A 10138-nucleotide genomic window follows, 5' to 3' on the forward strand; every position below is an offset into this window, starting at 1 on the left:
TTTCCTGGGAAGTTGAGATCTAGGTGGAGCGGTCCTTTTGAAGTAGTTGAAGTTTTCCCACATGGCGCTATAGCAATCAAGAATCTAAATGGTGGGGAACCCTTCAAGGTGAATGGGCACCGATTGAAGCCCTATATGGACTCTACATTTGACTCTCAAGAGGAGGTGATCATCCTCCAAGATGTTCCTTAACTCACTCTCTTGACATATGGACCGGCAATGAAGTCCTTAAACAAAGCGCTCGCTAGGGAGGCAACCCTAGCATTACTTGTGATGTTCTTTCTTGTTCATTTTGCATCTATAAGGCTATTTAGCCATCTTTTTGGGAGGTTGGGAGGTGCTTGGAGTGTGGAGAATAAGGAGATATTTTGAGCTATAATTTTTGTGTGGAGGTCATTGAGGATGATTTTGGGTTGTGAGTTGATGGGATGAAGACCACGAGCTTAATGGAGGACCCTTGTCCTATTGGTGATGCATTGCTCTTGGACACTACACATTTCTCAATGGAGTTGATCTTTTCATGAGCACCTAGAGCTATTATGGAGCATACGTAAAGGAAGTCAAGGCCTTGTGCCTTGAGGTTGGTGTCTCACATTGGTCTTCTCCAAGGGTCGTGAGCAATGGAGGGTCGACAAAGGGGGTTTCCATATCTTTTCTCCGCATTTAGTTTAGTATAGTTGTGTAGGTTTTTCTTATGCCTTTGCTCAGACTTCACCTTCATGCCTAAATCCAACATGGATTTAGCTTTCGAACTCACTTCACTACTACAAAAAGTTAATCACACAACACTAATCACACAACGGAACACAAATCATCTATTGTGTGTTGAAGTCAGTTTTATTATACAACGGTGCTGATTATATTCTGTTGTGTGAATGCCAACAAAGTGATAACTTTTTTATCGGAACTACATTGCACAACGGAATTAAGCATGGTCCGTCGTCTGAGCCTTAAAAATTGAGCGGCAGATTTTCCTCCACTCTCGAGTCTTGGTTGCCTCTTGAAATATGAAATTTGGGCTACTTGATACAACGGTGCTTGAGGTTTCCGTTGTGTGATTGAAAACTGGATGCCAAATTTTGAGGAAGCTTGCTTGAATGTCTTCCACAAGGTAAACCTAGTGCAAGTTGTAGAAATTAGACAACAGAAGTTATACTTTTCTGTTGTGTGAAGTTGGAATATAGGCGGCAACATTTTAAGCCAAAATGCTATAGGCGCGGTATATTTCCCTCCATGTGTTTGGCATTTTGATTTTTGTAGTGCACTCTTACAACAGTTTGTTAGGTTTGTGTTGTGTGAGTCACTTTAGAATTTATTTGAAGTTTAATTATGCCTCCCACACTCTTGAAACTCTCTCGACAAAACGAAATGAAACTCCCAGTCAGTCCTCTCAGACACACCCTAAATCTCAATCCGCTCTCAATCCTCTCTCACAAACCCTAAAGCGGCCTATTTGGATCTCTCTCACCATCCTCTCTCTCTATCTCTGTGCGAAACCCCTATCTCTCGTGAAAGCTCTCTCAATCTCGATCTGCAAGTCTGCAACCATGGCCTTCATCTCAATCCATCGCATAATACCATGGCCTTCATCGTTTCAGCCATCAAGCAAGAAATCCCCAAAATCTCCTCCCCCAGAATGAATGTATATAATTCATTCATTATTGATTCTCTAGTCATGGGATTCTACTTCAGTCATGCATAGACTCATTTCTCCTCCCCAGCACCGCCGCGATGACGTCGATCGAGACGGAGGACGTCGTACGACGTCGCACCGCCATCACCGATCACCGCAAGAGGTTACTTCAGCACAAAGAGCTTAATCCCTAGTCCGTGGAGGTCAGATTCGCACTCCAAATCCTCCTTATTCATGTTCGATTCTGCATCTGCAACTGGAGAGCGTCTCTCTCGCCATTGCCGAACCGGCTCACAAGCAAATTCGAAAATCCAGAGGTGTGTTTCGATTTAGGTTTTCTCATCTTTTCTTCTGCTGAATTTGATTCTGTATTCAGCTTTTTTTTTCATTTTTGATTGAATTTATTTCTGCTTTATCTCTCTCTTAGGCTCTAGCATAATGACCGTGTTTTTGTGTTGTTTTTGTTCTAATAAATTAGGGATTGTGATGTTCAAACTTATGAACAGATGTTGATTCTATTTATGTTTGAATTTTGCAGATTAGTGTCTTGGATGTGGAGTTCAATGTGGTTTTTAGCGACTTAAAGGCCCAGATAACGCTCTTTACCTCTAATTATAATGTTATTGTCTTATCGTTTCCGTGTAGTTTCGTTGGAATTGTCTTGTTTTCCCGTTCTAGATTTGTGAAAGTCGTTGAACTTCTAATTTGAGATTGGAGCATTGGATTTAATGCTGATGGCTATGTATAAGAATTTGATATTGTCTTATAACAACTTTCTGTTAATTATAAGAATCTATTTGGTTTTCTTTGGTGGACTATCATGGGGAAGAGAGAGGAGGAGGAAGAATTAAGCCCTTAGTCGCTGTTTCATTCATTGTGTGAGTTCAGAAGGAAAGGGAATAGGAGGAGGTGGTACTGAAGGTTTGGTTAGAATTGATGGGAAAGAAACCATTGGGAAAATTGATGAAGATTTTGTTTGTGCAACTTTGGATTGGTGGCCTCCTGAGAAATGTGACTATGGAACTTGTAGCTGGGGCAAGGCTACTCTTCTTAATCTGGTATCTCACATTTCTCATTGCTATTAATTAATGATTGGAAATCACTAATCTTTATATGCTTTTGGTGCTTGAACATAATTGTATTCACTTTTTCTATCTTTGATGTTCTATAATAAAGTTTCCCAGTTTGTCATGATAAAAGAAGAAACTTTTTGGTAGGGGTCATCATGGGCCGGCCTAGCCCGGCCCTACCCTAAATTTTAGGGCTTAGGGTCAGGCCGGGCCGGGCCTAGTCAAAGTCAACAAAATTTAGGGCCGGGTAGGGTCGGGCCAGGGCTTAAATATGCTAACCCTTACCCGCCCGAAAAGCCCGATCCGTTAGGGCCGAAAGGGCTGGGTCGGGCCGGCCCTCAAATAGGGCCAAATAGGGCTGAAATGGGCCAAAAAGGGCCTTATTTTGTTTAACAAAAAAAAAAACATTAATTTTTTCTTCTCAAAATATGGCTTAATGGTATATATTGGTGATAAAAGACTCATTGTTTTTTATTGAACATATTTTATATTAATGTAATACTTGTAACTTATAACATTTATTAATCTTACTTAAGGTGGTTATATTCAATTAACTATCTATATAAATCTCCCAATATTAATTGTTGTCTAACAAAGAAAATAGAAATTAAAGAAAACAAAACTTATGAAATCAATTACAAAGAAAGAGATAAATTGCATATTATAGAAAAAAGAGAAATGTAATTAAAAAATAGAAAAAAATATATGGCTTATTCGGGCGGGGCCAAAAATTTCGAAATGGAAATTGACCAATCTGACAATGCTCATGGAGGGTAACAAGCCTAATAAACTAGTTATACTACATTACAAGGCATATAAGGATTATGTGCGATCCAAAAATTTTGAAATGAAAATCGACCAATCTGAAAATTCTTATATGTTTATACAATAGTGATAGGTATTGTGTAAAGAAATTAGGCCGATCCGCCGTGAATAAGGCGTCCAAAGTAGCGGTCAACGCTTTGCACAAGCAAACTTCCCTAAGGAGAGAGGCACCATGCGCGGACAAACGTTGCGGAATTTTGACATCCGTAAGTAGACCCCCTACCCATGAGAGTGTGGGAGCTGAAAGATCGAAAAAAATGAATTGCCAAGGACCGATTAAGAGCATATTTGTTTTATGTTCTATTTAGGGTATTGAGTTGACCGCGTAGATCGAGGTCCAACCGAAGGCGGAAATTGCTGAAATTTCTACCACTAACATATATTCATATGAAAACAACATCCAGCGGTTCATTTTAAAAAATTCCATTTCATCCCCCATTTTGCTCATGGAGGGTAACAAGCCTAATAAACTAGTTATACTACATTACAAGGCATATAAGGATTATGTGAGATCCAAAAATTTTGAAATGAAAATCGACCAATCTGAAAATTCTCATATGTTTATACAACATTGATAGGTATTGTGTAAAGAAATCAGGCCGATCCGCCGTGAATAAGGCGTCCAACGTAGCGGTCAACGCTTTGCACAAGCAAACTTTCCTAAGGGGAGCGGCACCATGCGCGGACAAACGTTGCCGAATTTTGACATCCATAAGTAGACCCCCTACCCATGAGAGTGTGGGAGCTGAAAGATCGAAAAAAGTAAATTGCCAAGGACCGGTTAAGAGCATATTTGTTTTATGTTCTATTAAGGGTATTGAGTTGACCGGGTAGATCGAGATCCAACCGAATGCGGAAATTGTTGAAATTTCTACCACTAACATATATTCATATGAAAACAACATCCAGCGGTTCATTTTAAAAAATTCCATTTCGTTCCTCATTTTGCTCATGGAGGGTAACAAGCCTAATAAACTAGTTATACTACATTACAAGACATATAAGGATTATGTGCGATCCAAAAATTTTGAAATGAAAATCGATCAATCGGAAAATTCTTATATGTTTATACAATAGTGATAGGTATTGTGTAAAGAAATTAGGCCGATCCGCCTTGAATAAGGCACCTAACGGAGCGGTCAACGCTTTGCACAAGCAAATTTCCCTAAGGGGAGCGGCACCATGCGCGGACAAACGTTGCGGAATTTTGACATCCATAAGTAGACCCCCTACCCATGAGAGTGTGGGAGCTGAAAGATCGAAAAAAGTGAATTGCCAAGGACCGGTTAAGAGCATATTTGTTTTATGTTCTATTTAGGGTATTGAGTTGACCGGGTAGATCGAGGTCCAACCGAATGCGGAAATTGTTGAAATTTCTACCACTAACATATATTCATATGAAAACAACATCCAGCGGTTCATTTTAAAAAATTCCATTTCGTCCCTCATTTTGCTCATGGAGGGTAACAAGCCTAATAAACTAGTTATACTACATTACAAGACATATAAGGATTATGTGCGATCCAAAAATTTTGAAATGAAAATCGATCAATCTGAAAATTCTTATATGTTTATACAATAGTGATAGGTATTGTGTAAAGAAATTAGGCCGATCCGCCGTGAATAAGGCACCTAATGGAGCGGTCAACGCTTTGCACAAGCAAACTTCCCTAAGGGGAGCGGCGCCATGCGCGGACAAACGTTGCGGAATTTTGACATCCATAACTAGACCCCCTACCCATGAGAGTGTGGGAGCTGAAAGATCGAAAAAAGTGAATTGCCAAGGACTGGTTAAGAACATATTTGTTTTATGTTCTATTTAGGGTATTGAGTTGACCGGGTAGATCGAGGTCCAACCGAATGTGGAAATTGTTGAAATTTCTACCACTAACATATATTCATATGCAAACAACATCCAGTGGTTCATTTTAAAAAATTCCATTTCGTCCCCCATTTTGCTCATTAAGAAGTTAACATTATATTGGTAAAAAGGTTTCAACTCGACCAATTGATTATTTTTAGTTATGTTGATTACTTGATTTATTTCAAAATTGGTATTACATGAATATATTGTCCAATTTGAAATAATAGCTTTGTAATTATTACAGTTAATTAGTTAACAGTAATTATTGGTAAATATTAAAATACCCATAAGATTATATTAAAACGGCGGTGTTTTTGCCGAATTAACGGTTAATTCTTTAAAAAAAATTATTTTTTTCTTCTCAAAATATGGCTCAATTTAAAAGACTCATTTCCTAATATGGTAGATTGAAATAATTTTCTACACTTCCATAGTTTTATTACTTTTATACATATAACACATGTAATAGAAAATAACAAAAATAAAATATAAATTTTAGGGCCGGGCCGTAGGGTAGGGCCGGGCTTTATTTGTGTGACCCATACCCTACCCTAAATAAAAAAGGGTCGGGCCGGCCCGCCCTAATGGAAGGGCCGGGCCGGGCTTCGGCCCTACGGGCCGGGCGGGCTTAGGGCCCAAGGGCCATATGATGAGGCCTACTTTTTGGTAGTACTGTTCTATTCAGATTGAATGTTTATGAGTTAATTATGGCCATGTTTTGAAAGTTAATCTCATTATTTGGAAAAGCTCCTCAGTTCTAAGCCAATGTACAAATCTTAAGTCTGCTTTCTGATCTATTTTGTTTCTGGAAAATCCTTTCTGATATATAATTGATAATTATTGTGCAGGATCTAAGTAATACTATCTTATCAAATGCCATAAAGGCTAAGAACTCCTAGATATCTGAATGACTGTGACTTGGTTTATAATCTTGTATGAGCCAAAAATTTACTAAATAGTGCTAATTGTGCAGCTTGTTCACCATTGAAACTTAGATTGTGAGGTACCTTGCAAGATAAAGTCATATATGATACAGAAGACAATAAAGAACCTTGCCCAGTTCCTTTTGTTAAAAATACCACAGCTATGTTTGGATTTAATAAGGGGTGCTTACCCATGAAGAGATGGGATGAATTAAACTCCTTTTTTCTGAGAACAGGGTAAAAAATAATCTCTTCCCTATGTCTCTTCATTCAAATTTGGATTTTGAAAACCAGATGTAGTTGACATTATTCCATGGTATTGTTTTAACAGGGCTAAGATTATCTTTGGATTAAATGCCCTCCCGAGACTAACTTTACAGAGTGATGGCTCTGCAACTGGATCTTGGAACTTTACCAATGCCGAATCTTTCATTCGCTACACTGTCAAACACAACTACTCTATAGCTTGATGGGAGCTCGGTATGAACACTGTCACTCTTGTTAAATACTTGTCTGAATTTTTTTAATTCTTGTCATGAATTTGTCTGAAGCTATTTGAATGTTGCTCAGGGAATGAGCTATGTGGGCGTGGAATTGGAACCACAGTAGCAGCAAGTCAGTATGTCAATGATACAGCTTCTCTGCATAAGATAGTACAGAATGTATACAAGGGTGTTGGACCAAAGCCACTAATCTTATCACTTGGAGGGTTCTTTGATGCACCTTGGTTCAAAGAACTTGCAGATAAATCCACCAGTTCATTAGATGCGGTCACACACCATATATTTAATCTAGGGCCAGGTAGGTATTGTTGATTCGACAAACCAATTTTGAAACTTCCCTTTTGCTCCCTAGTTCAGGTTTTGGTATTAAAATCATACCTTGTATTTTTAGATTATATGGTGGCATGTTAGTTGCAATTCAATGCACTTGAAATGGTAAAAAAATTTGTACATATATAATTTCAGTTAAAAAATTGTATTAGTTGATGTGGGAAAGGGTTAACTATGTCTTAATCCTTCTCTCTGTTCGTGACACATTTTGTAGAAACTTTTCCAACAATCTTCATTCTGTGAGCTGTGCCACAGAATACTTTTAGCATAAATATGTAAATGTGTGTACACTTTGCTTGATATTTTTGTTTGTACGTATGAAGGTTTTTTCTTTGTCTTTGTTCATGGCACATTATTGTAGAAACTTTTCTAACAATCTTCATTCTGTGAGTTGTGACACAAAATACTTTCAGCATAAATATGTAAATGTGTACACTTTGCTTGATATTTTTGTTTGTACGTTTGAAGGTTTGTTCTTTGTTATTTTTGTTTCTATATCCTATACCAGTATATGTTTGTGTTGTTATTAACTAGATTTCCCAACTTTATTGCTTGGTAGCTCAATAAAAAACAGTTGATTCAGCCTTCAAACATTTAAAACCAATTGTAGGTGCTAAGCAGCAAAGGGTGAAGTGTTCGGTGAATGTGAAAGATTTTCCAAATATTATCATTCGCTTAGCCCAGGTGAATGGGTCAGTATTTCTTAGCTTAATCCTTCTGCAATTGACAGAAAATTTTCTCAGGCTTATTCCGATATTTTGCATATTATGTAGTTCTAGGATAAGATGCTTAATTAAGCACTTACATGTTCTTAAGTTACTGAAATTTAAAAACATTGGGAAAATAGATCAAGAACGCAGTTTTAATCTTTCATAGCCCTGTTTCATAACTTTGCAATAGAAAGCTCTGGTGATAAGTTCTCTAATCTACAATTTTAATCATAAGGAGATCAAGATGGGTTATTCCAGCATCTAGTATTGCTTTATCAATTGCCAGGCAATGGTTATGGAATATGATTGGATTCTTGCAGAAGGAGAGAGGTGAACAAGAAAGTGCATGCTTAAAGTTCCTGGAATTGAACAGAAGGTAACTGAATTGCCTTTAGTATTCTATGCCAAAGTAATTTGTTAATAGTCATGCACATGAATCTTCATGGACTTATTTCAGGATAGAAAAGTATGCTTGTTTCTTATGCTATGGGTGTACACTTCTAGTGTGGTGATTAGATATTTTCATCATGTACAGGAGAACTTGTAAGGGTGGGGTTAAATATCTTGAGGATGGAACAAAAGAGTAGCAAGAGGCACAGGAGCATCAGGATCTATAGCTATGAAAAAAGTGAAGGGCACAAGACCTTGTGATTACAGGTTTGATCACGCCATCTAAAGCTATGAAGAAAAGTGAAGAGCTCAGATTCTGAAACCCAAGTTTTATGTAAACATTGCGCAAAGGTTCAAACTTGCCTCATGTTGGAGTTTTATCAACTTTGAAGTCAAACCTTTTCATTGGAAACATTGTATTCATGTGTAGCTAGCTAGGAATGCTTTCTTGTTTGGTACATTATCTAGCTACATGAATGTATATATGGATGTCTAAAAAGTGATAATTGAATGATATGAATTACAATACTGTTTATGTGGTAATTACTGTTTAATATTCAGCCATACAACACAATACAAAACAATGTGCTGTATAACTGTAAAAGAGTTTAAAATTGAGACTTCTCCTACAACAGTCACTGTTTGTTATCCAGTATGATTACAATATTCACACCACAGCTAATCAAATATAGTTGTTGTGTGAACTACCAACCAACAACAAAAGAAAACAAAACTCTGTTGTGTGAGATTCATAACACACAACAGAAATAAAATCATCTCTGTTGTCTGAGTGATCAACAGACAAGAGAGATAATTTCACTTTAGTTGTGTGTTACATATCTCAGACAACAAAGAATGAGTTATATCCGTCGTGCGTTACATATCTCAGACAACAAAGAATGAGTTATACCTGTTGTGTGTTATGAATCTCAGACAACGGTGAATTCCTACTTCTGTTGTCTGAATGTGCCGACACATCCCCGCGCATGCCATGTAGGCACATGCTTGCATAGAATTCACACAATGGAAAAAAAAATATTCTGTTGAGCAAAGTGTTGTCACACAACGGTGAAATCACCGTCGCCTGATGTTTCAATCACACAACACTCACTTAGACCACGGTCAGCTTGGTCATCACACAACAGAAAATGACCGTCGTCTGATGACTTTTTTGTAGTAGTGCTTGACAACATTGAGGACAATGTTGGTTTTAAGTGTGGGGGTGAGGGCTCAGGCGTCCCTAAAAAAAATGTTGGTTTTAAGTGTGGGGGTGAGGACAATGTTGGTTTTAAGTGTGGGGGTGAGAGTTGGACATATAGATTAGCTTTATGTAATTATATTTTAGTGGTTAATGCCTTTTCCAACCCCAATGACGAGACATGGACTTAGCTTGTTGTGATTGTGGATAGATTGAGCATGATATAGGACTTTGAATTTGTTTTGTAATTGAGTGCATATGTGATCTATGCTTGACTATATGTGTGCACATAGCCTATGTTAGGTTCGTTCATCATAATTAGAGAAGCATATAGATTATTCGATTAACTTGAATGCCCTTATTTGTGAGTTTTTGTGCCTATATCTATAGTGTATGCATCGTTCATTCACTTATTCTTTCATGTGTGTACAATTTCATAACAATGCGTATCTAGAACTTGCTTGAGACCTCTTGAGGCTACTTTTAGCTTGCGACATGATAGAAAGGATGGAGGCATTAGGACTATATACCATCATGGCCAAAGAAGCATGTGCCCAAAGATATTTACCACTAGATTGCCACTTTGAGCCTGTTTATATTTAGCCTTTTTGCTCACTTGCACCACAAATTCCTACCTAGCCTATACACTTTTATCCTACCCTTCCATGGTAGTTGGTGAAGCGATTCGAGAG

General features: G+C 37.8%; 1 pseudogene; it reads left to right on the forward strand.

The window, feature by feature from the left end:
- Nucleotides 1-1731: 1731 nt before the first annotated feature.
- Nucleotides 1732-8445, forward strand: LOC112194595 (annotated as a pseudogene).
- The last annotated feature ends 1693 nt before the right edge of the window (nucleotides 8446-10138 follow it).

Source organism: Rosa chinensis, chromosome 3 (genome assembly GCF_002994745.2).
Source record: "Rosa chinensis cultivar Old Blush chromosome 3, RchiOBHm-V2, whole genome shotgun sequence".
Classification (NCBI taxonomy): domain Eukaryota; kingdom Viridiplantae; phylum Streptophyta; class Magnoliopsida; order Rosales; family Rosaceae; genus Rosa; species Rosa chinensis.